This window comes from Phasianus colchicus, chromosome Z, assembly GCF_987193195.1.
Source record: "Phasianus colchicus chromosome Z, bPhaCol1.hap1.1, whole genome shotgun sequence".
Taxonomy (NCBI): Eukaryota; Metazoa; Chordata; class Aves; order Galliformes; family Phasianidae; genus Phasianus; species Phasianus colchicus.
Window position 1 is genome coordinate 78,063,247 of NC_143476.1, and position 27,722 is coordinate 78,090,968.

A 27,722-nucleotide genomic window follows, 5' to 3' on the forward strand; every position below is an offset into this window, starting at 1 on the left:
GGCAGGCCCAGCTCAACAGGCAAAAACCCCTGAGTACCCCAGTGTTTGAATGTCCCTACAACCATTGCTCTCAGTGTAGTTTTTGACAGTCCATTCAATTTTCCTCAAGGCTGGCACAGGAGAGGGAATGTGATACATTCACTCAGTGCCGTGATCTATGGCCCAGGTGTCTATGCTGTTCTTTTGGAAATCACTATCTTTTGGAAGTCACTATCTGACTCAATTCTTTCTGGGGCAGCATGTCTCCATACAAATTGCTTTGGAAGGCCTAGGATAGTGTTTCGAGTAGTGGCATGTGGCATGGGATATGTTTTCAGCCATCTTGTTGCTTTTACCATTGTAAGCACATGTTGCTTGACATAGCAAGTTTGTGGAAATGCGATATAAACCACCTTCCAGGCCTCCCTGTATTTATATTTCAGCCATCATTCTCCATAACAGAGAGAGGCTTTAATCACTTGACTTCCTTGCTTTCAGCTTATGTTTTACATTCACAGATTACTTGTGTAATAGTAACTGTGGTCAAGTACAGCCCTTGATCTGAAACCCATCTATATGCTGGATCCCTGATGGACTGAGGTGCCTACTGAGATAGAAATATTTACCCCTATGTTGCCAATCCAGATCTACTTGAGTCACTTCAATCCAAGCAGCCTGTTGCACCTCCTGGTTGTTTTGATGTTTTCTGGAGGCTCATCTCTTGGGTATGTGGGCATCTACCTGACAAGTGAGGCCATTCTTCCTGTCTGCGGTGTAGAGCATGTCTTTTATATCTTGTCATGTTTGGTCTAGCCCAAGTGCTACTGCATGATCTGTTCTCTGTTTAATTTGTTCACAGGTTTATTGTTGCTCAGAGCTTCATGTGAAATCATTCTTTCTCTGGGTCTCTCAACAGGGCGGACTTACATTCAGGAGTATGCATTCTCCAAAAACCCACAGCATCTAGGAAACGTTGTTCCTATTTGCTAGTTGGCAGAGACAGAGCTGCTGTTTTGTTGACCGCAGTCATGGAAATCTAACAATGGCGATCTTGCCATTTTATTCCTAAAAAATGGATTTCCAGTTCAGCTTCCTTCACCTAAATTTGCTTTATGGCAAAACCAGCTTTAAGATACTTTTCCCGTCCTCAAATACTTTTTCTTCTATGTTGCCTGTAATTACTCTGCCTCAGAGAAGATGTCTGGGCAATATTTTTAAGTACTGGAGACGTGTAGGAGACATAGCAACAGTATCATGCTAATTTGAACATCCCAAGAATATTCAAAATTTTCAAAACGTTCATCTGGCATAAAGATTGTATTTGTTAATTGTTTCCATGGCAAGTTTCCTGAAGTGTGAAAATGATGGCTGTACTGCATAGAAATACTGGATTATCTACATAATCAGTGTAACATGAGAAAATGCTCTGCACGAACTGGCAAAACTATAAACAAACTGAGCTCAGCCCCTAGAGATGATAAACAGGAAAAGATTTAAGAAAAACAACTCTAAAAGCAAATAAAACAACACCATAAACAAATAAATTAACATTGTGATCCGTGACAATTAAATTTATATAATGCTTATAGCAAATTTTTTATAACACAGTTATACACAATCTCATCAGAACTCTCGTTATCTCAACTCTTTGGGTACCATGTTGGATGCCAAAAGGACTGTTGTGGCTTAACCTGGCAGGCAGCTAAGCAACACACAGCCATTCACCCATGCCTAGTGACAGGGGACAGAACTGGGGAAAAAGAAAGATAAATCTAGGGGTTGGGATAAAGTCAAATTAATAGGACAGAAAAGGAAGGGAAAATAATATGAAGATGCACAAATGATGTATAATGCAATTGCTCCCCACCTACCAATCAATGCCAAGCCAGTCCCTCAGCAGTGTCTCAATAGCCTACTCTCAGTATTATTGTTCAGCATGACATCAGCACCATATGTTATGGACTATCCCTTTGGGCAGTTTGGGTCAGCTGTTCTGGCTCTGTCTCCTGCCAGCTCCTTGTGCAACCCGAGCCCCTTAGTGGCTGGGCAGTGTGAGAAACTGAAACATCCTTGGCTCTGTGTACGCACCACTAATAAACAGCTAACATATCGATCTGTGATCAACATTATTCTAATTTTAAATCCAAACCATGGCACTGTACCAGCCATTATGAAGAAAAATAACTCAGTTTCAGCCAAAACTGGGACAGAGTTTTAGAGAAGTATAAGGCATTAAAAATCAGTAGAAATAAATGGTTTACTTTAAATCATTTCTGTTTGTTTTGCATGGGTTTCAAAATATTTTAGTTTTCATATGAATACTATGAGTTCTATATTGATTATATGAATCATGCTGATATCATGGAAAGGTTTAATGTCAGTGAGTTGTATCAAGCTTTGATCAGACAATGAAGTGCCTTATTTTTTAATTGTCAGGGTTCAGCACTGAACAAGATCAAAACTGCAGTACATATTTATTTATTTATTTGTTTAGCTACTTACACTTTACCGTGTTCTGGAGACTCCCTATCTGATTATAGACTTGTCTTAACAATCTGTTTGCATTTAACTACTACTCATTACCAAATTTCCTATGTGCTACAAGCTTTATGTAACAAGATGATCTAACTTCTTTGCACAAATATTTTCTTGAAGAAAGTTTACAATTTTGACAAGACCTTGAAAATATTTATGCATAAAGGCTACTGCTCATTCTCATCAAATCATTTATTTTGTCCTTGTCAAGTCCACAAATAAATAATTCAATTCTTACTAACCTGTAGAGGTAGAAAGAATTTATTTCAAGTCTATGCAACTGACTGAGTAAGGCCACCCAGGTCTGGTATGAAAGACTACAAAGCATGTTGCATATTCTGCCATGAAAGATCTATCCTCTACAACTCAGTAGCTGATGTGGGGAAGGAGATTTCAAACCACGTGAGACATATCTGCAACAGCTCATAAGGCTAGGTCATTTCCAAACACTCTGATTATGTAAAAAAAAAATTCTTTCAGTGAGTGTTATGTCATCTACAGTAGTTTGACTCCTTTGTTACGTATTATTCTTACACAGCTCTGGACACAGAAGAAAAGCAGATGGCTGCAAACATAATCTGTCTCCACAACTGCTTGTCTCATGAACACCATTTACAACTTACTCATATCTAGTTCTGGATAAAATACAAAAAATATCTTGCTGAGCTTAGTCTGCCTGTGACAGAAAATATCCACAAAAGAGATGCTGTGTATATCTTATTATTATTGTTACTTCGGTATTGTATTAATATTCATAAAAAAACAATATGTACTAAATACCAAAGTATAAAGAATCACAGTAAAGTGCTAATGTGAGTAAAAATTACTCAAAGTAACACAAACGCCTTTTTTTTTCAATCCCCAGTGTTCAACAGACAGGACAGCATTTTCAGTTAAAGAACACCTAAATCATGGTCTCATATTAAAAGAAACCATAGAGTAGAATTAAGGAGCTACCCATAATTAGAACACCACCTAGTTTTCAATCTCTTTCATCTTCTGTGGCATAACATAATTGGAGTCGAAAATGGAGCACATAAGAAGTTGGAAGGGAAAGCATATTGAGGAACACTCAACTGTCCTCTTGAACACTGACAGGCATGAGACATCAACCACCTCTTCAGGAAGCCTGTGCCAGTATTTGATAACACAGTAAATAAATGTTTCATAAGATCACACTTTAGCCTCTTCTGTTCTAGACTGGCCTACCCAGATATCCTCAGCCTTTCCTCACCAGACATGCCTTTTAGCCCTGTAACCAACTCAGCTGCCTCCTCTCAATGCTTTCTAGTACCTTAACATCCTTTTTATATTGTGGAGATCTAGTCTGCATGCAATATTCAAGGTGAGTCCATACCAACACTAAATGTTTTGGTGGTTTAACACCAGTGTAGTGCTAGGAATCAATCTCTGCCCCTGCTCCATGTAAGTATTTCCCACACGATGCCATTCTTGAACTGATCCCCATGGGCCTCTCATGGGATGCCATTCCTCTTGAACTGATCCCCATGAGCTTCCCACACACTACAGATCTCCAAGCACTGTTCTAACACAGCTCCATGCCCACAGGCCCACCCTTCTGGTGCTAGTGCTGGTCCACACAGTTCACCACAGGCAGCAGCTTCCCCAGGCCTCCTGTACCACTGCAGACTCCACTCTGGCCCAAAGCTGTTCCCACGGGGACCCTCCATGGGCAGCAGCCTCCTTTAGGCCACATTCACTGCTGCACTGTGGGCTCCTCCATGGCTTCTGGTGGAGATCTGCTCTGCGTGGTGCCCATGGGCAACAGGGAACATCCTGCTCCATTGTAGCCTCTCCTTAGTTGCAGGGAACTTCTGCTGCATGCCAGGAGCACTTCCTGCTCTCCTTCTGCACTGACCCTGATGCCTAGAGGGCTGCTTCTTTCACATTACTCATGCCTCTCTCCCAGCTGCTGATGCACAGCAGTTTTTTCCTTAAATTTATTCTCTCAGAACAACCTAGCATAACTGATGGCTCAGTTCTCCCCTGCAACGGGTGAACCGGCCTCAGCAGGAATGTCGGACTAGATAATATCTAAGGCTCCCTTCCAACCTCTGTGGTTTTGATCTCTGCTGGGCTCTGCTCATATATGGTCACCCTTGCAGTACGCCCTGCAACCACAACCTTGTTGCACAAACCCAATACAATTTGATGTCCACTATCTCATTGTTGCAACAGGCAGACACTTCTGTTACTGAACAGAAGATCATAGAATCATGGAATCATAGAATGGCCTGGATTGAAAAGGACCTCAGAGATCAGCTAGTTTCAACCCGCCTGCAATGTGCAGGGTTGCCAATCACTACACCAGGCTGCCCAGAGCCACATCCAGCCTGGCCTTGAATGCCTCCAGCAATGGGACATCCACAACCTCCTTGGCAACCTGTTCCAGTGTGTCATCACCATCTGCATGAAAAACTTCCTCCTAATATCTAACCCAAACTTCCCCTGTCTCAGTTTAAGACCATTCTCTCTTGTTCTATCACTATCCACCCACGTAAACAGCCATTCGCTTCCTGTTTATATGCTCCCTTCAAGTACTTGAAGGCTGCAATGAGGTCTCCCCAGAGCCTTCTCCAAGCTAAACAAGCCCATTTCCCTCAACCCTTCCTCACAGGAGAGGTGCTCCAGCCCTCTGACCATCTTAGTGGCACTCTTCTGGACCCTCCAAGAGCTCCACGTCCTTCCTGTACTGGGTGCCCTAGGCCTGGAATGCAGTACTCCAGATGGAGCCTCACAAGAGCCGAGCCATGTCTCTTCTTTGGTTGGTCAAACCATTGACTTTATAAAAACCATTAATTTTTTTTTATAAGTTACTCTTTATATCCTGTAGAAGTCTTCCCATTTTACATCCCAGCACATTGCACTTCCAGTAGAAGTCATGCATATAGAGATTTTTTCCAGATTTTAAAAATATTATTGACTTTTTCATCTTGTTTGGGTGAAAAGACAAAACGCAACAGGGTACCGTAAGAGTTAAAGAAAGGTGTTGATTGATCACAGTAAACCTTTCTGACTGGTTTTGTATACTTTTTAAGTTTCAGACTTCCATCCTATTTCAGAACAAGACATTTATTTTAAAGACTTGAATTATTTCCTAGGACAAAAAAAAAAAAAAAAAAAAAAAAAAGGAACTAAGTAAACAAAAGCCCAGCAACCAATCAACCAGTCTCCTTTGGTTTCTCAATATATATTGAAGAGTAGGCTCCAGAACAGTTCTCTAAGGAGAACTGAAATAAGTCATGGAAAAAGCCAGAGAAGAAAGTGTTTGAAAATGGAGTAATGCCCTGAAAATGGCCTCATTTTTTATTTTTTTTTTTCTCATATGGAAACTTTTCCTCAGGGTTAATTACCTTTTCTGCATCACACTGCTCTTTACTTCATAAATAACAGGTTTACACACTTTGTAATTTCAGCTGTTTTTTTCCTTCCTAATGGTCAATGAAACATCAGGAAATGTCTCCCACATATTTTCTTTCCCTGGATTGCTGTTTGCCAGTCAGCATGCAAGGGAGAATAAATATTCTAAAAGAGGACTGAAAGGACTAGCAAGAGAAATCTGGCCACAGGAGAGGAAACAACCAAACAGGCCAGGTCTGTTCTACGTACTGGACTCCTTTCTGCAGCTGGCAAAACATTAGAAAATAAACATTGTTTCCTGATATTTTAATTTCCCACTGGAATTTCCTATGGTAAGCTTTGCTTTGGGTTAGATATGTTCTGAAGATGTATTTGCTCTGTATAGTCAGAATACATAATGGTTAGGAAACAACCCTCACACATGATGATTGGGAAAGTTCCCCTTTCTTCATGTTCAGATGACCTGCGAGTCCTGTCATCACCACTGCAAAGAAACTACATCTTTGAATAGAAAGATACATTTACTGGATCCATTACCACCAGACCTAGTACTGAACTTTGGAGAATCAAATCAACCGTCACATACTGATAGGAACATTGATATGAATTGAAACTAAGTCTGTATGAATAATACAAGACAGATGTTTGTTCACTGTTACCCAACTAATCCTAGCCATCATAACAGCATGTGGCAAACACCTGCTAAGTAAGGCCTGGCTGTGCCTTGGATGTGCTCCTAGTCACTGAAGGAAATTTCTTGTAGCATCATGTGGTAAACAACAGAGTATAGAAAGTTTCAAATGACAAGATATTTGTCTCAAATTACATTGAGACCTTGTTTCTTCCAGTTGCAAACTCCCTGTTTGTTTTATTTTGTTTTTTTAATACACACTGTAGACTCAAGCAGTGTTCACAACTACTCAAAAACAAACTTTCATCCCACACAGAAGCACTGAAGGAGCTGTTTTCATCTCATCACACTCTATGCACAAGATTGCTAAAGAATGAGACAGGCCCATGCAATAGCACTATATCCCACCTGCAGAATAATAAAGGACAGAACTGTGAATCCAGCAGAACACCCTCCACTTCAACAGTAGCACTTCTATCTTTTCTTCCTATTGTCTTTTCAGACATTTCTGTAAACACGAACAAAAGTCATTGTTCTGTACTTACACATCACAGATCTGTTTTGCCACTGAAAATACTTGAGCAGCCATTACTTCATCAAAGTAAGGGTGGGGTAAGAGAATTTTTGGATTAACTGAAAGGAAATGGAGAGTTAGCAGAGTGCCCAAGTTGGAAACAAACTTGTCTCCAGATAGCACATTTTGTACAATAGATTAATTGCAATTATTTTTGTCTTTGAAGTATAGAAAAAAATACTGAGAAAACGTCAGATGGTTCCACACTGAGACGTGATGGGAGTTACCTCTGGTAAGAGGTATGTCATGTCTCTGTAGAACTTTCCAAGGGGTGACTAATAATATCTTCCAAATGTTCATCCATTTCATTCGCAAATCCTTAAGATTTTAAATTCAAACCTTTCTAGTAGCACTGCACTTTGGATGCTCTATTTGATTGTGTGATCACATAATCTTCTGTATTTTCCATTCTAGTCCTGAAAAAGAAGAAATGAACTAGTATATGGGAAGGAATTGCATGCATAAAGTAGAAGAGACTGTCTTGCAAATAACAGTGCAAACACTGGAGAGCTTCATTTTCCTACTAAACACATTTTTACATAAGTGATATTGTACATATTTCAGTGAAATTATTTGCCATTTAATGTGCAAGAGAGGAGAATTGGGCTGTTACTGTCTGCTCATCCTATTATCTTCAAGTATTTCTTTATATATTCAACTTTAATATTAAAGTGTAAGCTGAAGTACAAAGTACCAATAGTATACCCAAACAAGGAACACATGTTCATGTACATGACAAGTCATATAAGACAAAGACTTATACTGTAGTTTGATCAGGATAACAAAACCAATAAAAGATGTTCCTCACATTCAAATATTTTTCTAACTTTATCGTGAGATTGTCACGTTTCCATATATGTTGGCAGAATACCATGACTTTTGTCATTTGGTAGAGACATTCATGTTTGGCAGGATAGTTGTCATCCCTATGCCACTTGTACTTTGGTTTCTGATAAACCTGGTTGGGACTACTGGAACAGATACTTTGAATAACAACCTTCATCTTTTTAAATACTTGGTCAGAAATACCAGATTGTCACCAGATAAGTATCGACATATGTTGTTACCCAAATTAAACACTTATCTTGTTTTTAGAATTTAGGGTAGTTCAATTGGAAGGGATCTTCAAGGAGCTTGTAGTCCCGCTACCTGATGATGACTTCAGAGCCAACTAAAAGTTAAAGGATACTGAGGGAATAGGGCAAAAAAAAAAAAACCACAAGGGCAATGCCTCTTGACACTGATAGGCATGGAGCATCAACCACCTCTCCAGGAAGACTTCCAGAGTTTGATAACAGTCACAATAAATTAATGTTTCCTAACACTCAGTCTGTGAACCTCCCCACAGTCCAGCAGTTCTGTGCCGTTCCCATCTTGCTATCAGTTCCCATGAACAGAGCCTGGCACCTCACTATGCTTCCCCTCCTTGGAGAACTGCAGAGAGCAATAACATTGCCTCTTGGTATCTTCTTCCTGAGACAAGGCAACCCAGGCATCTTCAACCTCTCCTCTGGATGCCTTCAAGCACCTTAACGTCCTTGTTATATTGTGGAGCCCAGAACAGCATACAGTATTAACTACTCTAATGGCCACAGTATTATCTCAAAATCCTTTAGAAAGCATTATCAATCACAGTATATTTTGATTTGTGTTGTATTTTATGATAAGACAGTTTGACTTAAAAGCTTGCATTATCCTCCAATACTGCTGCATAAGCACAGAGAGCAATCCAAATCTATGCTATCTAGTCAACATTTAGTAAAAGGATAAAATACCTGAATGAATTATGGTCATGTGCACTATTAGGTGTTTATCATGTCAGAGATGTGTATAAATTGCATTTTTAATATAAAGGGTCCTTCTCAATATCATCAGAATTTAAAAACAGTATATAACTTAAATCAATTCTATAGAAAACATGCAAAGTGAAAATCTGGGTTGAACTTTTACTTAAATTCATAAAACCTTTGTCATGAAATATTAATTAATCACAGTGATTTTCATTTATGGTTGCATTTCTTTGGTTAAGATTTTATCTCAGGTGGTACCTGACTGGGTACAAAAGTACTGGAAGGTACTTGAAGAGAATATATAAACAGACAGGGAATGTCTGTTCACATGGTTTGATAGTGATCGCACACGGAGGAATGGTTTTAAAAGAAGACAGGGGAGATTTAGGTTAGATATTAGGAGGAAGTTTTTCACACAGAAGGTGGTGACGCACTGTAACAGTTTGCCCAAGGAGGTTCTGGATGCCCCATCCCGGGAGGCATTCAAGGCCAGGCTGGATGTGGTTCTGGGCAGCCTGGTCTGGTGGTTGGCAACAGTGCCCAGGGCAGAGGGGTTGAAATTAGATGATCTTTGAAGTCCTTTTCAACCCAGGCCATTCTATGATTCTATGATTCTATGATTCTATGATACACAAAAATATTGTTTATTGTTTACATTTGGAATATAAAGTGATATATGTAATACAAGGTGGTAAATAACACTAAATATTGTGGTGATTTAAAACCAGTGTGTCCTTGTCCTTTGCAAGACAGAATAAGTAACCTACGAAACACCTCCCAGTGAAAAGGTGAGACAGCCATCATGACTTTTATTTTTCATTGCTGTTAGTAGTCCGAAGTGAAAATCTCAGTCCTTTCCCAACCTCTCCCAGCTGGTGCCCCTGATAGTTCCAGCAGATGTGGATCACAAGTCTGCTGGAGGCCAACAACTTGCATTCTCTCTCCTTATGAAGTGGAAGTGAGGTTGAATTACAAACATTAAGAAATAGTTCTGTAAATCATTTTGGAGGAAATTCTTTGTGTTTGCTGTAAAAGAAAGCTTATACTTCAGGGATAGGCAATATACTCCAACAAACCTCTCTCAAGTGAAATACTTTTATTTGCTTGTCGTTTTACAAAAATGCAAGTTGGTAAACAGGTTAAGTCTCTGTATAATTTCCCCTTTAGGGCAGAGTTATTCCAAACTTTTTTTTATTATTTCTTTTAAAGTGGGAGTTATGCTCCAAAAAAACAACTCAGTTGAAATGTCACATTCCTGCAAAATCTATCTGCTCTTTGTGTGTCTTTGAGTAGTAGCTCCTGCTTTTTCTGACAAAAGGAATGTTTCACTTCTGTTAGCACTGCAAAGCCAATTACAGTGTGGAAAAAGGAGCTGGAGTCAGGCCATCCTTGTGCATCAGCAATAGCACTGTCACCTAATTTGCAAACACAGAGCAATTATGATTGGCAAGAATATACAAGGTAGCCTGGCTTTTAGATTCCAACTTGACTGTGAAGAATTAGCAATGAAAAAAAAATACATATCTTTCAATTCTGGTAAAATGTGATATGAAAGCTAGGAAGAAGCCACACCTATTTTTATAGCAGTAACGTATATCAAGCCAATAAATACCAATAAATATAATAGAAGCCCAAGTAATATTCTTCTATTCTTCTCGATTCCTTCTTACCCAAAAATTCATTTTTTTATTAAAAAAAAAAAAAAAAAGCCAGCTTTTGTTAATCAGTTACATTGCTTTGACTAACTGACTCTGTGACTGCAGGTAGCAGTCTGGACTTACATTTCCTGGAATGTCACAAGGAAACTACCTAGCATGGTATAGCTGATGAGCCACAACTGCTCACTGCTTTTCCATACAGGGAGAGATGAAGGCAGCTACATGTGAGTCAAAGGCTATCAAAAGAGACTTCACGGCCTTTGGATGACAGCTGAAGGAACAGATCATCTTCTCTGTCTCCTGTATTGGGTAAAAACACAAGAACAAATCAAAGGACCATATCTTTAAATACCTGGCTTCATGGCTGGTGCCATTGCCAGAATTTGGGTTTTTTTTACAACCAAATTGCCTACATAGGACCAGGTTTGTGAGCACCTGATCAGGGCAAATCAATGAACTGGCCTTTTATGATGGTGTGACTGCATCAATGGACAAGGGAAGAGCTACTGATGTCATCTATCTGGAATTCAGGAATGCTTTTAACATGCTATCTTACAACATCCTTTTCTCCAGTTTGGCAAGGTATGAATTTGATGAGTGGACTGTTCAATGGACAAAGAGCTGGCTACAGGATCAAGTCCAGAGAGAGGTGGTCAATGGCTCAGTGTCTGGATGGAGATCAGTGACAAGTGGTAACCCATAGGGATCAGTGCTGGAACTGATACGCTTTAATATCTTCATCATCGACCTTGATAGTGGAGTCAAGTGCACCCTCAGCAAGTTTGCAGATGACACCAAGCTGTGGGGTGCAATCAATACACCTTTAAGGATGGGATGCCATCTACAGGACCCTAGACAGGCTTGAGCAGTGGGCACTAGTGAACCTCATGAGGTTCAACAAATACAAGTGCAAGGTCTTGCATCTGGGTCAAGGTAACCCTCACTACCAATACAAGCTGGGGGATGAAAGGATTGAGCACAGTCTTGTCAAAAAAGACCTAGGGGTGGATGGGAAGTTGGACATGAACAAGCAATGTGCCCTCATAGCCCAGAAAGCCAACCATATCCTGGGCTGCATCAAAAGAAGCATAGCCAGCAGGTCAAAGGAGGTGATCCTGCTGCTCTGCTCCATGCTGGTGAGGCCTCATCTGCATCCAGATGTGGAGTCCTCAGTACAGGAGAAAGGTAAATTTGTTGGAGTGTGTCCAGAGGAGTGCCACAGAAATGATCCAAGGGATTGAAGACCTCTCCTACAAGGGCAGGCTGAGAGAGCTGCTGCTGTTCAGCCTGAAGAAGAGGCTTCAAGGTGACCTGATAGCAGCCTTTCAATATCTAAAATGGAGTTACAAGAAAGAAGTGGACAGACTCTTTAGCAGGGTATGTTGTGATAGAACAAGGAGAAATGGCTTCAGGCTCAGGGAGGGTAGATTTAGGTTTGATAGAAGGAAAATAGACATTCCTATAGCAGACATATCCTATAGCAAGATGTGATCACAGTATGAAAATCATGTCCCCTTCTCACTGGTGACAGGTGACAGTACCAGGGGAAATGGCATCAACTTGCATCAGGGGATTTAGGTTTAGGTTGGAAAAGCTTCTGTACAGAAAGGGTTGTTAAGCACTGGGATAGACTCCCCAGGGAGGTGGTGGAGTCACCATCCCTGAATGTGTTGAAAAAAACATTTGGATGTGGTGACAGGGACACAATGTAGTGGAGGGTTGTTAGAGTTAGGGTGGTATGGTTAGGCTGCAGTTGGACTTGACGATCTTGAAGGTCTTTTCCAACCTGAGCAATTCTAAGATTCTATGATTCTATGATTCTGTGACAACAGGATAGGCAGCAGGATTGTTGCATCAAGGGCATTATTACAGCGTCGTGAATGCTAAAAAGGCTCCAAATCTAATGTAAAAGTGGTGTCATGGAGGAAGACACGCTGATCTTCACGCAGGAGTTCTCCTGGTCCTCAAATGTCCAAATATGCAGCCTCCACACTGAAAAACATAACTGGCTTATTTGAGCCAACAGCTTACCAACATCCTCTGTAACCAGAGCGGACTGATGAACACAAACCACAGTGAATAGCGAAGTGCCACAGAAGTTAGCTATTTTGTAGAAGCATGCAAGTAGACACATTTTCTGGACTATGACTTAAGGGTCTATAATTTTGACTCCTTTCCATTTCCAAACAAAAGGTGGCTGTGTATGCTAGTGAATACATAACAGAAAATAAAGAACAAAAAATATTTATAATGTACATGGGGATTTTTATCTATATGGAAATGAACACTTTGTTGAATGCTTGCTGCTTTTTTCAAGTACTTTTCCACTTTTTCTTCTTTCCCTATTTTGTTTAATTTCACTGTATTTTCATCTTGGTATCTGTTTTTCCTCAAACCTTTCTGGCAGACTTTCTCATTCTCTCCAAACTTCCCAGATATTAGATTCCCTCTCCTCCTCCAGCAGTATTTTGACTCTTTCCAGTTATCTTTAATTCTCAGCAAAGACCCACACCTGCCTGTTAGACAGACAAGTTACAGAGGACTTGACAAACCCTGAAGCTTTTAGCTCAGTCCCACTGACATCTATCCCAGTACACCCAGTTTCAAAACAACCTCATTGGCAAAAAGTTTCTAAAAATCACTAGTAAAACCTGCAGAGCTCTCCCTCTGGGGGCCCAGAGCAGGCAGAACTGGGGTCAGTGAGACTGATGCATTTTATTCACTCACCCTTTCCAAACTGTGGATCCCACCCATTCATGTTACTTGGAGTCATATTCCTCTCTCCCATTGCTTCTGCCCCCACCATGGTTAGATGCATAAGACATGGTCTCTTTTCTCCCACAATACTTCCTGGTAGTTGTAAATCTCCTGCAATGTCAGTGTCCTACTCTATTTAGAACCCTTCTCTGTGTGTAGCTTAATGATGTCAGGGTCTTTGTTGAAGTCATTGGGCTCTACAGTACTTTTGTAGCACCTTATGCATTCCATTTACAAAACACACAGACTACAGATGATTAAATTACAGCTAGGACATCTCTTCTCTCAAAAGTCACATCTCAGGCAATTGTATAGTCATAGCAGTTTTGTCTTTTGTTCTGAAATGTTTGCACTTCTTTAATTTAGGACACTGGGGGATTCATCAGTTCCTGGAAGTACCCTGCACAGCCACATGTCTTCAGTTGCTTATTGTTGGTATGCCACATACAGTAGTGTTCTAAGCTTTAAAACAGGAGGGGGAGAAGACATGCCCAGAACTGGAGACACCTCATTTTCCAGAAAAGGCAGGAGTCTTCCTGCCATCAAAATCAGTCCAAATAGGAAAAGCAACAACCTGTTTGGCAGTCTACAGCACTATGTGTATTTTGCTTCTGTAGATATTTCCCTGTTTGCCAAAATCGTCCTTCCATCCCTAGCAACTCACACTCCTGACAATGTGAAAAGTACACGCTGCTGACAGGCACTTTCTGGGTTTGGATTCTGGGACTTTTAGTGCATAGTGTTCTTGCTAATTTTATTCTCTTGGCATTCCACTAAATATGTTTGTCTCCAGGCCTCCAAATTGTTTTTTTCACAAAGTGATAGGAGGCAGAAAATATGTATCACAGGGATTCCATGTAAGCTATGAAAAGTAGGTTAAACTGGCTTTTTTGATACCAAAAATTGTAACCTAGCCCTTCCATTTTCACCTTTGTTTCTGTCACTGACTTAAGCTTTCATTCATTTGAAGAAAGAGCTGAGAACTCCCAGTTATACTAAGATGAAAGGATGGTTTCATCTTCCTCCCTCTTCTTTTTTTTAATGGATTTTATTTTTAATGGTGAGCAACGATTCTCTTCACCTAAATGACTTAGAAAGTATTTCCTCTCATCCTAACAGCTTCTTTCTTGAGTTATTCTCAAACTGGAAAGAATATACTGAGTCTACAAGCATAAGTTTACAATTATGGCAGAAAAACATTATTAATAATTGTGTGCAGTGGAGGAATTACACTGTTAGAGTTTACTGCTCCTACTTAAGCCACTTCAAAGTTTCATTTTTCATTTATTTTAAGATAGAAAAAGTAGATAAGACAAAGTCCTGGAAATTCCTATTTGTTGCACATGCAAGTGCATTTTAAACACTTTCTGGATGCTCTGAAAATATGCATACACAAATGTCTCATTTTCAGTGAAGACAAAAGAAAAGAAGATCTCAGAATCATGAATCACACTAAAAGTGAATCTCTGAAGAGAATTTACTCTTCTTACAAGTGGATTACTTGCTAGGAATGCCCACGAAATACCACTTTGAGCTTTCATGCGGAATCTTTCTGCAGCAGAAAAGGCAGCTTTCTGAGGGTGAAGTTCCTTTGTTTCCAGCCTGTGCACAGAGGTAGTCACTGATTTCTTATCAGGTTAATTAAACAATACATCAAATTGCATTAATTAAAATATTTGTGCAGTTGACATATTTATAATCAAGTATGTGGAAGCGACAGTTCTATTCTCCCAGAACATCTCTCTAAAGAATAAAGGACAGATCTCTCTAAAGAATAGATATGGTGAATACCCATGTCTCAGCCATTATAAAACACAAAAAATATATAAAGAAATTCTGTAGAAATTTCTTCTCCTCCTCTGGCTCAGCTAACTTTTAAATTGCCCATAAATTTGCTACTAAGTTTTCAAAAATTGGGGAATGTTAATTGATAATATTTCAAATCAAATAAGATACTTCATTTATTGCAACATCTTTTTTTACGTCTTCTCAGATTCAAAGCATTCTTGAAAGTTCTACTCTGATTTATATCTACCCAGTTTTCACTACAACACAGGTGTAGATTTTGTTTAATTATTTAAGAAAGCTGCCTGAAAGCCAGCTCTGAAAATATAACAGATCTAGACAGAAGCTTCAAGTTTTGAATAGCAAGGCAAGGCTGTAAATCTCTGAAATGTACAAGCCAGATAGTTAACTGAGAGTAGGCAGTGCAGGGGAAAGCAATAGACTGCCTTTAGTCTGTAAAGAAAAACAATGGTTGGACATTTGTCCTGAGTATCTGAGCCTTTCTCCCATGCAGAAAGGATCAGTTTTATCCCAACATCCAAAGGAAGATGAAGAGTGCCGTTTTATATGGGAGAGGACAATTATCAAAGCTTTCAGTAACCACAGGAACTGCAAATGATAACCTGCTCCTGTGGTCTAGTCACCTTTCAGTGCAGGAGCATAACTCCTTTTGTATTTCTACCAGCAAGTTATACAATCTTGGTTTTCAAGTTCTGTGGCACAGTGTCTTTGCTCTTTCCCAGGGGGATTATTCCACTGCTTATAGCTTATAGCTCTCCTGGTCAGGAAGTTTCCTTCTCTAAATTCTCTGCTACTGTTCTTAGCTAACTCTCCTGTTACTAAGCCATTTTAAATAATTTCTCTGTATTGCTAATGCATCCATTTTATATACACACAGTTGTTCCTCTTTCCGAGAGTTCTGTCACATTTAAAATGCTTAATTCCTGTACTCCATTTTCACAGAAGTGTTCCTTAGCATGGGCTTCCCCCTGCCTATCTGCATCATGCTGGCATCACAATTTGGGTAGTGTAGTTTCCATGTGGGATGTTAGGCGCAATCATAGCTCAGTACCAACTACAGAGCCCTTACTTCCTAGCTTTTAATGTGCCTGTAAATAGCCCTATTCTAGCAGCATATATTGATGCAGTTATTTGTATAATAACTAGAAACCAAGTAATAAGAAAATCTGTGAATGCAATAAAGGAGGTTGCTGTCATTTTTTTATTATTTATTACATTAGCAGAGCAGCAGTAGGTAACTGTCTCTTCCATTCTGTAAACAATTATTTGTCACTCAGCTCAGTGGCTCTTTCATACACTTTATGTCATTTAGGGGGAAAGGACAAAAGATACCATCAATGAAAAAGTCTAATTTACATTACACAGCTAGATAAATCTGGACCAGTGCTCATTCTAGCTTCCTACCTCTGACTGGCTAACTTTTTCAGGTTATCTTCCACAGTTTTAAGCATATCATAAACAAAGGATTTTTTTTTCCAAATCTCTGCTTTCTGCTGCAGAAGTTCCATAGTCTCAGTATGATAGCCCTGATTTCTTCCCAGGCATTTAAATACCTGTTTAGACAGATATATCTCCCAGGCATTAATATATATTTAAATATTCATAAGTGATGATTACAAGTTCATTACTTCCTCTCTTCAGTCATCAGTTCGAGTATCAATGTAGACCCACAATAATCCTTAATCACAAGAAAGATCATTAAAGGTATCTCTTAACAAACACAATATTTTTCCAGAGGTTTTAACCTTTGCATCTCTTCAGAAAGGAAATTATCAGAGATGCAAGTTTTCCTATCTAGTCTTCATCTGGAAAAGGAACTTGCAGAAAATTATGACAAATATGTTTCTTTTTGTATTATCTTCAGTCCTTATGACACAAGTAGCACTGACAAACTTACTAACTATGAAAAGATCCCCAAGATTCCTAGCTAGACAAAAGCTCTGGAGTTTTAAGCAATGATTTCAGAAAGACAGAGGAACTTTCATTCATGTTACCATTACTATGAGGAAAAACCTCCAATGAGAGAGCTATGCAAAGATTCAACTAGAAAGACAAGGTCCTCCTTGTAATCTAATCTACAGCCAAACATTAAGAAAGAATTTAAAATAAAAACAAAGGTACTGTGTCTATATAACAAGGTTCCTGCACCAAAAAAAAAAAAAAAAAAAAAATTGAAACATGTTTTTTTACCTGGTATGTTTTCACTCTAACCAGAGAAACAGGACATTCTTCCCAATATCATTTTGGATCATGTCATATGACTTGTTGAGTGCTTATGTTACTTACCTTTCATTAGCATTACAAGGGCAAAGAATAAATAAAAAAAGAGATCCTTACAAAGTAATTACAGAGTACTTTATGCACAACTGCTGATCACTTTATCTCAGCTTGTCTGCAAAATGAGTTCCATGTGAGTTAGTTAATTCCACCCTGGCAATGAAAACATGAAGAGTAAATTGTTTTTATGGGGGGCATAGTGGGTAGGCAATGGAACTGCAAGAGAAGGAAAGGAGTCAGAGCAGAAAGGACAGGAATACTTGATGTGGCAGAGAAGTCAATTGGCTGAAACAAAAGAGCTGAAGTAAAGAAACAATAAAACTGATCTTTTAGATTTGGATTATTTTTTAATACTTCATGTCAGAAACCGGCAGTTATATCTTACCATACCATTTATCATTTGCATGACTAAGGATGTATTATTTCTTCTAATGTGTCTTCTTTTGGTTCTTTATATGTCAGATTTATAGTGTTGCACTGGGTATAGACATATGGAAAGTTTGTAAAGAGCTCAGATGCTATTTGAGTCCCATGGACAGAAATTTAGGAAGGATGTAAAATGTCTAAATGCTTGGTATTTATTTCTGACAGGCAGAATGTGATATCATTCCTAATTTATATTCTTATATTGCTTTGCTATAATAAAAGACATAGGAAAAAAAAAAAAAGAAAGAAAGAAAGAAAGAAATTAGTGTCCAAAGGAGGACTACAAAGGTGTTGAAGAGTCCAGAGGGGAAGATGTGTGAGGAGCAGCTGAGGTCCCTGTTTGTGCTGGGTCCAGAGCAGAGGAGCTGAGGGGAGGCCTGATGGCAGCTGCAGCTCCTCACTGGGAGCGGAGGGCAGCGCTGAGCTCTGCTCTGTGTGACAGTGACAGGGCCCGAGGGAACGGCGTGGAGCTGTGCCGGGGGAGTGTTTGTTAGGAAAAGGTTCTGCAGCTGAGGATGGTGTGCATAGAACAGGTACCAAGCTTCCTGAGTTCAATAAGTGTTTGGACACCCTCTCTGAAATGTTTGTCTCTGGGTTTAGCGCCATAAACTGGGAGTTGGAGATGACCTGTATTCTTGTTTGGCCACTATGCAAATACTCAGGCAGGCTTGGACAGGTCAAATACTTTGTGCCTCAATTTCCAAACCGAAAAATTGTTTTAACCCCTCTCCTTAAAAAATATTTTAGCTATTAAGAGTATTGTTACGAGTATACAAATGGGAGACCTTGTAAGTGTGCAAAATATTGTCTGCCAGATGAGAAAAAAAAGAAAAAAAAAAAAAAGGAAATCATGTGAAAATGATTGTTTTAGTTGCCTAATAATAAAACAAATTTTGGAAATCTCTCATCAACATAATGAATCAATGTGGGGAATTTGATACTGATGCAACTAAGAATGATGCTGTATAATTGAATTGGAATGTGGCATCCTGATCCACACCAGTTATTTTAGTGTTTCCATGATCCAGAATTAAGAAAACAGGGCTTGGCCTTAACCCATGCTACTTGTAAGAAATAATTCATCACAAAATGTCACAAGCTACTGCCTTTGAAAATTTTAACATGCAACAAATGTTAACATGCAGCATCCTTACCTATTGCTAAGCTGAAAGTGAGTCAGACTTCAAATTTTGTGCAAATTGAGGATACATATGAATGCTTTATAATTCTTTTCAAACAAAAAATATGTTAGTGCTGTATGGGATGTAAGTATAACATGCAAAGACAAGAAAAAAATTACTGCAATTTTGGGAGACTTTTGGCTGCAAGTGCCAAAAGTAAATTGCAAACTACAGTGAATGAGCATCACACTGCTAGAGTAAGTGATTTCAAACTTCTCTTTCCGTAATCCTTTACTTCTGCCCTGCGTGTGCTTTGTCAGAAGAAAAAACTTTCCACAGAAGCTTTCTAGTTAGGAAACAAAGCAACACATCAAAAAGCCTTTCTGTTGCTTTAGCAGTGCACCCACAGGTGTTATTGCCAATGCAAGCACATATAAGTAACTTCTACACTGTGTTCTGATATTCAAAACACAGAAGATACTAAATTAGAGCAAGAGCAATGGCACCATGCACATGTGCATACAGATATCCACCCACATGAGAGCACTAACATCTTGCACCCATTACTTGTCCTTTGATACAGACATAATCTAGTTAAAATGGAAATGTATTATGAAAGTCAAACAATTAATTGATCCAAGAAAGGTTGTTTCATGTTTTGTGTAAATCAAAGCTAAAAATTCATTTGAGGGACACTGCTGTATTGTAGACTAAACACTGTTTGGCTTGAGCACAGGGCTCGGTGTGGGTGTTAATGTTGTTCTGCACTACACATGTTCAGTAATCCTCAGCAGAAATGTTAACTCAATTTGTCAGTATTATCTTTATGTCAACAGTAATGCTTAAATATTTACAATAGACATAGTACTCTGAGGGTTTGTAACACAAGATAAATTGGAAAAATGCTAACAAAATGGATGGCACTAATACAAGCCCTTGGCACTTTGTTCTCTTCAATTTTATATACAAGAGGGTTTGTCTGTAAGTTGAATTTTATTAGGCTGTAAGGTTTATTTGCTACCCTCAAGCTTTTGCAAAAATGAAGCAGAAATATGTATAATCAATGTAAAAACAGAAATATATTAAGATAATTATGCATGAGGTTAAGATCTACAAGAAAGAACCATACTTTTTTACAGATGGGTTCTAGACAAAATCCAGTCTTGATATCAAGAGTATGGATACTCAAGATCTCAAATTGAGCTGCACCTGCTTATGTTTTGGCTGAGCTTAGCCATGTGTCATTGAAGAAATTATAAATATGCAGTATATATATTTTTAAGATAACATGTTCTGCATGTAATATCACTCCACATGCTTTATTAGACAAATAAAGCAACTTCAAATTTTGTTGGTAGCTATAAAGAGAGAAATAGAAAGAATAAGTAAGGAATCTTTACAAAGCAACTCTTAAAAATAGGGGAGCAATAGAAAAAGATGAATTAGCCTTCCAGAACTCTCTCACAGAATCATAGAATCATGGAATCACTAAGGCAGGGGAAGACCTCCAATATCATTTAGTCCCACCATCACCGCCGTGCCCAATATACCACGTCCCTAAGTGCCATATCTACATGTTTCTTGAAAAAGAAACTTTCCCTTCATTACTTTCCCTTTTTCAGAATCATTGCAAAACATTCTTTTAGTGAACAAGTCTAATGAAATTTGTCTATGATCGCCAAGTACCAGCTTCAGGTAGACATGACCTTTCTATCTTTCCATCTCAGTCATTTCAGAGAATCATAGAACCATTTGAGTTGGAAGAGACCTGTAAAGGTCAACTAGACCAAATCCCCTGCACTAAATAGGGACATCTACAGCTAGATCAGGTGGCTCAGAGCCTGGTCCAGCCTGACTTTGAATGTCTCTAGGGATGAGGCATCCACCACATCTCTGAGCAACCTGTTACAGTGCCTCACCAACCTTATCATAAATGTATTTTTTTAATAGCCTATCTAAATCTTTCCTACATTTCATCATTTCCTGTCTCTACATTTGAAAATGTGTAATATGTCTTTAAATTTTTCCCTGCTTCATTGTCTGCTCTCTCATTTAAGTCTCAAAATGTTTTGAGATATATGTATTTTAAATTTTATGTCTCAAAGAAGGGCTTTAGATGACAGTGCTAAAAATAAATATCATGCAAAAAAAAAAAGATTTGATTCATTCTAATACTTTTATCCATGGATGTTATCTAACATAAATACAATTTATTAGGTGTAAAACCTGTACACATTACTCATGTATTTTTTGTTCATCTTCTTGTTTTCTCAACTACGTTGCCCATCCAGTCCATACCCTTTAGTACAGAATCATAGAATCACAGAATGATTTGGGTCAGAAGGGACCTTTAAGATCATCTAGTTCCAAACACCCTGCTATATATACATACATACATACACCAGGGATGGTGATTCCACCACTTCCCTGAGCAGCCTGATCCAATGCATCACAACTCTTTCAGAGAATAAATTCTTCCTATATCCAATCTTAATTTCCTGTAGTGCAACTTGATGCCAATTTCTCTTGTCCTATCAATAGGTATCTGGGAGAAGAGGCTGAATACCACTTTACCACAACCTCATTTCAGGCAGCAGTGGAGAGCAATGAAGTCTCTCATGACTCTTTCTCTTCTCCAAACTAAACAATCCCATTTCCCTATGCTGCTCCATAGAAGACTTGCATCCCAGACCCCTCACCAGCTCCATTGCCCTTCTCTGGACAAATTCTTTGTGTCTTTGTGTCTTTCTTGTACTGAGGGACCCAAAACTGAACACAGTACTTGAGAAGCAGCCTCACAAGAGCTGAACACTGGGGGAAGATCACCTCCCTGCTCCTGCTGGCTATAATATTTCTGATAAAAGTCAGAATGCTATCAGCTTTCTTGGCCACCTGGACACACTGCTGGCTCATGTTCAGCCAAGTGTCAACCAACACCCTGGATCCTTTTCTTCCACACTGTTTTCCAGCTACTCTGCCACAAGCCTGTAGCATTGCATGGGATTGTGACAAAAGTGAAGGGTCCAGCACTTCGTCATGTTGAACTTCATCTCACTGGCTGCAGTCCATCAAACTAGCCTATCCAAGTCCCTCTGAAGGTTCTACCTTCCCTTATTCAGATCAACCCTTCCCTTCAACTTGGTATTGTCTGATTTTATCTAAATCTCCCCTCTTTTAGCTTAAAACCAGAATATGTAGAAAGTAGAGCTCTGTCTTTTTTATAACCTCTGGACACATTCTAGTGCCTTCGTGTCTTGTAGTGAGGGACTTTCCAGTGTAATTACTGGAGCCTTCTCTTGTCCAGGCTGAACAGTGTTGATAGGAGAGGTTCTCCAGCCCTCTTGCTTTCTTCATGGCCCTCCTCTCAATCCACTTCAATCCCTAGGTCTTTCTTGTGAAGGGGACCCCAGACCTGCATGTGGTACTGCAGCTGGGGCCTCAAAAATGCAGAGCAGAGAGAGACAATCACCCCACTCTTTTGATGTAGACCAGGATCTTGTTGGACTTCTGACTGCAAGCACTTACTGCTGGCTCACGTCAAGCTTTCCATCCCTGAGAACACCTAAGTCACAGAATCACAGAATCACTAAGGTTGGAAAAGACCTATAAGATCATCCAGTCCAACCATCCACCTATCACCAATGGTTCTCACTAAACCATATCCCTCAACACAACATCCAAACGTTCCTTGAACACCTCCAGGGAAGGGGACTCCACCACCTCCCTGGGCAGCCCATTCCAGTGCCTGACCACCCTTTCAGAGAAGTAGTATTTCCTAATATCCAGCCTGAATCTTCCCTGGCACAGCTTGAAACCATTCCCTCTAGTCCTATCACCAGTTACATGAAAGAAGAGGCCAGACCCCCAGCTCACTACAACCTCCCTGCAGGTAGTTATGGAGAGCAATAAGGTCTCCCCTGAGCCTCCTCTTCTCCAGGCTGAACAATCCCAGCTCCCTCAGCCACTCCTCATAAGGCCTGTGCTCCAGACCCCTCACCAGCTTTGTTGCCCTTCTTTGAACACGCTCCAGGGCCTCAATGTCTTTCTTTCAGTGAGGGGCCCAGAACTGGACACAGTACTCAAGGTGCAGCCTCACCAGAGCTGAGTACAGGGGGACAATTACTTCCCTACTCCTGCTGGTCACACTACTTCTGATACAAGCCAGGATGCCATTGGCCTTCTTGGCCACCCAGGCACACTGCTGGCTCATGTTTAGCCGAGCGTCAACCAACACCCCCAGGTCCATTTCCTCTACACAGTCTTCTAGCCACTCCGCCCCAAGCCTGTAGTGTTGCTTGGGGTTGCTGTGCCCAAAGTGTAGGACCCGGCATTTGGTCTTATTAAACCTCATCCCATTGGCTTCAGCCCAGCTATCCAGCCTGTCCAGATCCCTCTGTAGGGCCTTGTTACCCCCAGGCAGATCGACACTTCCAGCCAACTTGGTGTCATCTGCAAACTTACTGAGGGTGCACTCAATGCCCTCATCCAGGTCATCAGTAAAGACATTGAAAAGGACAGGCCCCAGCACCAATCCCTGGGGAGCACCACTCGTGACCGGTCACCAGCTGGATTTAGCTCCACTGACCACCACTCTCTGGGCCCGGCGCTCCAGCCAGTTCCTTACCCAGCCAAGAGTGTACCTGTCCAAGCCACGGACTGCCAGCTTCTGCAGGAGAATACTGTGGGAGACAGTGTCAAAGGCCTTGCTGAAGTCTAGGTAGACTACATCAACAGCCTTTCCCTCATCCACCAGGCGAGTCACTAGATCATAGAAGGAGATCAGGTTGGTCAAGCAGGACCTGCCCTTTGTGAACCCATGCTGGCTAGGCCTGATCCCCTGGTTGTCCCGCACTTGCCACGTGATCTCCCTCAAGACAATCTGTTCCATAACCTTCCCTGGCACTGAGGTCAGGCTAACAGGCCTGTAGTTCCCCGGGTCCTCCTTACAGCCCTTCTTGTAGATGGGAGTCACATTGGCAAGCCTCCAGTCTTCTGGTACTTCACCAGTCAACAAGGAGCGCTGATAGATGATGGAAAGCGGCTCGGCTATCACCTCCGCCAGTTCCCTCAGCACTCTCGGGTGATTCTCATCCAGCCCCATGGACTTGTGACAGTCCAGTTGGAGTAACAGGTCTCTGACTGTTTCCTTCTGAATCGTGGGTGGTTTAGTCTGCTCCCCAGCCGAGACTACCAGGTCAAAAAGTGGAGTATCCAGAGGATAACCGGTCTGACCTTTAAAGACAGACGTAAAGAAGGCATTCAGGACCTCTGCCTTTTCCTTATCCTCAGTGGTCACATTCCCAGCCTCATCCAGTAAAGAAAGGAGATTCTCCTTAGTCCTCCTCTTACTGTTGATATATTTGTAAAAGGATTTCTTGTTTCTTTTTATCCCAGCAGCCAGGTTGAGTTCGAGCTGGGCTTTCGCCTTTCTGATTTTCTCCCTGCACATCTTAACAACTTCTCTGTACTCTTTCTGAGTTGCCCATCCCCTCTTCCACAGGAGGTAGATTCTCTTTTTCTCCCGGAGCCTCAAGAATAGTTCTCTATTCCTTCTCCATAGGGCTGCTCTCAATGAATTCTTTTCCCAGTCTGTAGATACATCTGTGATTGCTTTGACCCAATTGCACTTAGTCTTATTGAATCTCATTAGATTCATGTGAACCCACTTTTCAAGCTTATCCAGGGTGCTTTAGATGAAACCCCTATTCAGCAAAACTGAATTAATAGTAATTAGAAGAGCTGTCAAGGGATTTAAAAAACAATATTCAGTGCAAAGTTTATGCTCTTTCAAAGATGACTGATTTAGAAGGGATTGCCAAATGAATAGTGACTTAATGACAACCTTCCAAAAAATTTCTGTCTTTTCTCTGAAAGAATATCATTTCAAGGAAGAGAGTATAATTTCAAAGAACTGAATCTTGAGAGGAAGCAACACAAAAAAACATGATTCACAGTATCCATATTGAACTACATTATCAGGCAAGCGTCATTATGTCATCAATTTGCAAGACTTCAGAATACTTCCACTCACATTTGCTTTATTTGCTTCCTCTGCTCCCTATTCTGCCCCCCAAAATTTGTAGCGCTTAACTTGAAACTATTCAAACTAATACTCTTTTACATCCCCAAAGATTCACAAACTTTTAAATTGACCTGATCATTTTGAGAAGAGGGTGAATATAATCCAGTCCCTCCCTACTTACACACACACATTTCCCATCTATAGAACATTCACTGTTCTTTAATTAGGGAAGCCAGCTGGGATTTGAAAATTTCTTTGAAAGAAGCACAGAAGCAATGTTTAGAAAAAGTATGAAATCCCCTCTTGTCTTTGAGCTGTCACTCAGGCTTTCGGTCTTTTGCCCAATATTCTATTAGCCATTCTTATTCTAGACCTGTGATATCCGATTCCTGTTTCTGTAATTTCCATCTTTTGTTCACAAGTCTATTCTCTTCACAATAACACTATTCAGATAAGGTATGTCTTTGAGTTGTCAGCTACTACCTCTTTTTTTCCTCCTTGTAAAGATACCATTAATGCTTTGGGATTCTGTGAAACAAATGTACAAAGCAAGAGCCCTTGCAGCTCACTTTTCAGTACTGCATCAGACAGCATTAGCAAGGAGTTTTATAGTTTACCTTGCAAATGATGGAAATCACTCTTTGTTAAACAGAAGAATGAAGGAAGCCCAGCAAAAGATGAATTTGTAGCACGCTGCATGTGTATTATGCTGTTCTGGTGCTGGAGAAAAAATGTGAGAGGATTATTCCTTGATAAGGCACCTTGCAAATATAACATATGTGTGTTGTGTTACTTTGCCCATATGGTCATCATTCAGTTCAAACTGGTATACTTTTAAGGTTTAAAAAGTAATAAGATCAAAGTAATGACCTTGAACCGCACAGCAAAAGACACAGCATATTTTTATTATGTCTCCTCTCAGCACAGAGATTGCCATTTTTTTTAGGTATACATTGCCCAGCTAAATAGAATTAGGGATCTCAGCAGCAATAAATCCACAAGAAATCCCACTGTATTTAAAATAATTTTAGTAACAATAACAGTAAGAGCCTGTGCGTTGTACTCTGGATTTTAGATAGAAATATATGGTGCATTACATACCAAAGCCCCAAGACCTACTGTCCTGGTTCCTTATCTGTCACCTACTTTGTGACTTTCAGCAGACCTTATTTTTATACATGGGTCATTTCACTGACCTGTAACATGGGAATGTTACCACATGCATCAAGAAGACTTGATTTGGAGGTGCAATTTCATTTAACAGTACTTGGAGATACTTGGATGGAAAAGGTTTCATCCATGCCTAATGTCTGTGTTCCAGCTTTTTACCAGTAAAAAACAAAAATTTCAAGAAAGTCTTACATACATATACCGTTGGATAAAATTCACAGTTCACCAAACTGAGTGGTATAATTAACACCAATTATATAGCTTCAAGCTTTTCTCAAAATGACTTGATACTTTAATTATGTTTTTAGTACAAAAATAATCTACAAAAAGAAAGACTGAATATTTGCTACCAGCCAAAATCATAGCTCAGTAAGTTTTAACAGTTATCCAATAGCTCAGAACAGAAAGTATTCAAGGTAGTCTTCATTTCTAACCAAACTAATGATCATTTTAAAATGTATTTGTTAAAATGTAACATCAAGAGCATATCTGTTTAATAGACAAACCTTCTCCTAGTAGTTAACACATTTTAATTTACAAAAAAAAGGGGAAGTGGAAAAGGAAAGGGAACAGTTCCCATAAAAACTTATGCCTATGTATTCTAACCATTAGCATTGGTCATTAAGAGGTTGTTTTATCTACACGCTATTTCTTTTTAAGTTTTTGGACTAATAAGGCCACAGGTACAACCAATTACAAGGGCCAGCCATAACTGGCATTAGCCCATTTTCTATAAACAGCTGAATACTTAAACAGCACTTTGATATTTCTAAATTCTAAACATCTAAATTTTTACTTCTGAAATCTAGAAAAATAACTTGGGATGCACTTTGTGTATCATACAATGACTCAAATGAACAAATTATTACCGTATTTAGTTAGGGTGGTGTTAAATTCAACTATATCAAATACTGAAGTAAAGCTGCACACAAGTCCTTTTCTGAACCAGAAATAACTTACATTTGCTAATGTGGAATTATAGTGCAGTCAGGGTTGTAACCAGGATTCTCAGAATTTTTTTAAGGGAAATGAACAAAAGTAAACAAATTTCTGAAGAACAAAATGTTATTTCCTTGACCTTACTATCCCATTCCTCTTGTTCCCCTTGTGTACTTCTGGTTTCAACAGTCAGCACTACCAAGATACCAAACAGAGGAAGTATATTTGCTAGTCATGGCACCTACTCCTGGCAGACTCCAGCAGCAGTTGTTGGCTGTAGTTACAGCTTTATCTAAGGATGTGTCACATATTTAGGCTGTTATGTGATCTATCTTTGCTGCTTTCCCCTCCTAAAAGCTTTCTCCATTCTCTGAACTTCTGTACTTTTTTCACTTTTGTGAATTAGGTGCCGAATGACTTGCTCACAAAATAGCTACATAGGCTGTTTTACAGCTCCAGAGGGGAGCCAAGGCTCTCTTCACATTAGTGTGCTTTATGCTTCTAAGAAGGCAATATGGGAGACTTGATGTAGGAGACGAATTGCTGTATGGGTCCATCCACATACTTGTTCAGGGAAAGAGGGTCAGATGTGCAAGCTCTGTTTCTTGCTTGCCTTTGCAAATTGTGTTCTCTCTCACCACTCAAGTAGGAAGCTG

The 27,722-nt window shown here is 39.8% G+C and overlaps 1 long non-coding RNA gene across 1 annotated transcript; it reads right to left on the reverse strand.

Moving 5' to 3' along the window:
* Positions 1 to 6,824: 6,824 nt before the first annotated feature.
* On the reverse strand, positions 6,825 to 13,444 carry LOC149913113 (uncharacterized). The gene is made up of 4 exons (XR_016461649.1): positions 13,276 to 13,444; positions 7,440 to 7,516; positions 7,072 to 7,159; positions 6,825 to 6,934 (listed from the first exon to the last, which is right to left on the reverse strand). It is a non-coding gene; the product is annotated as an uncharacterized LOC149913113 (long non-coding RNA).
* Positions 13,445 to 27,722: the final 14,278 nt, after the last annotated feature.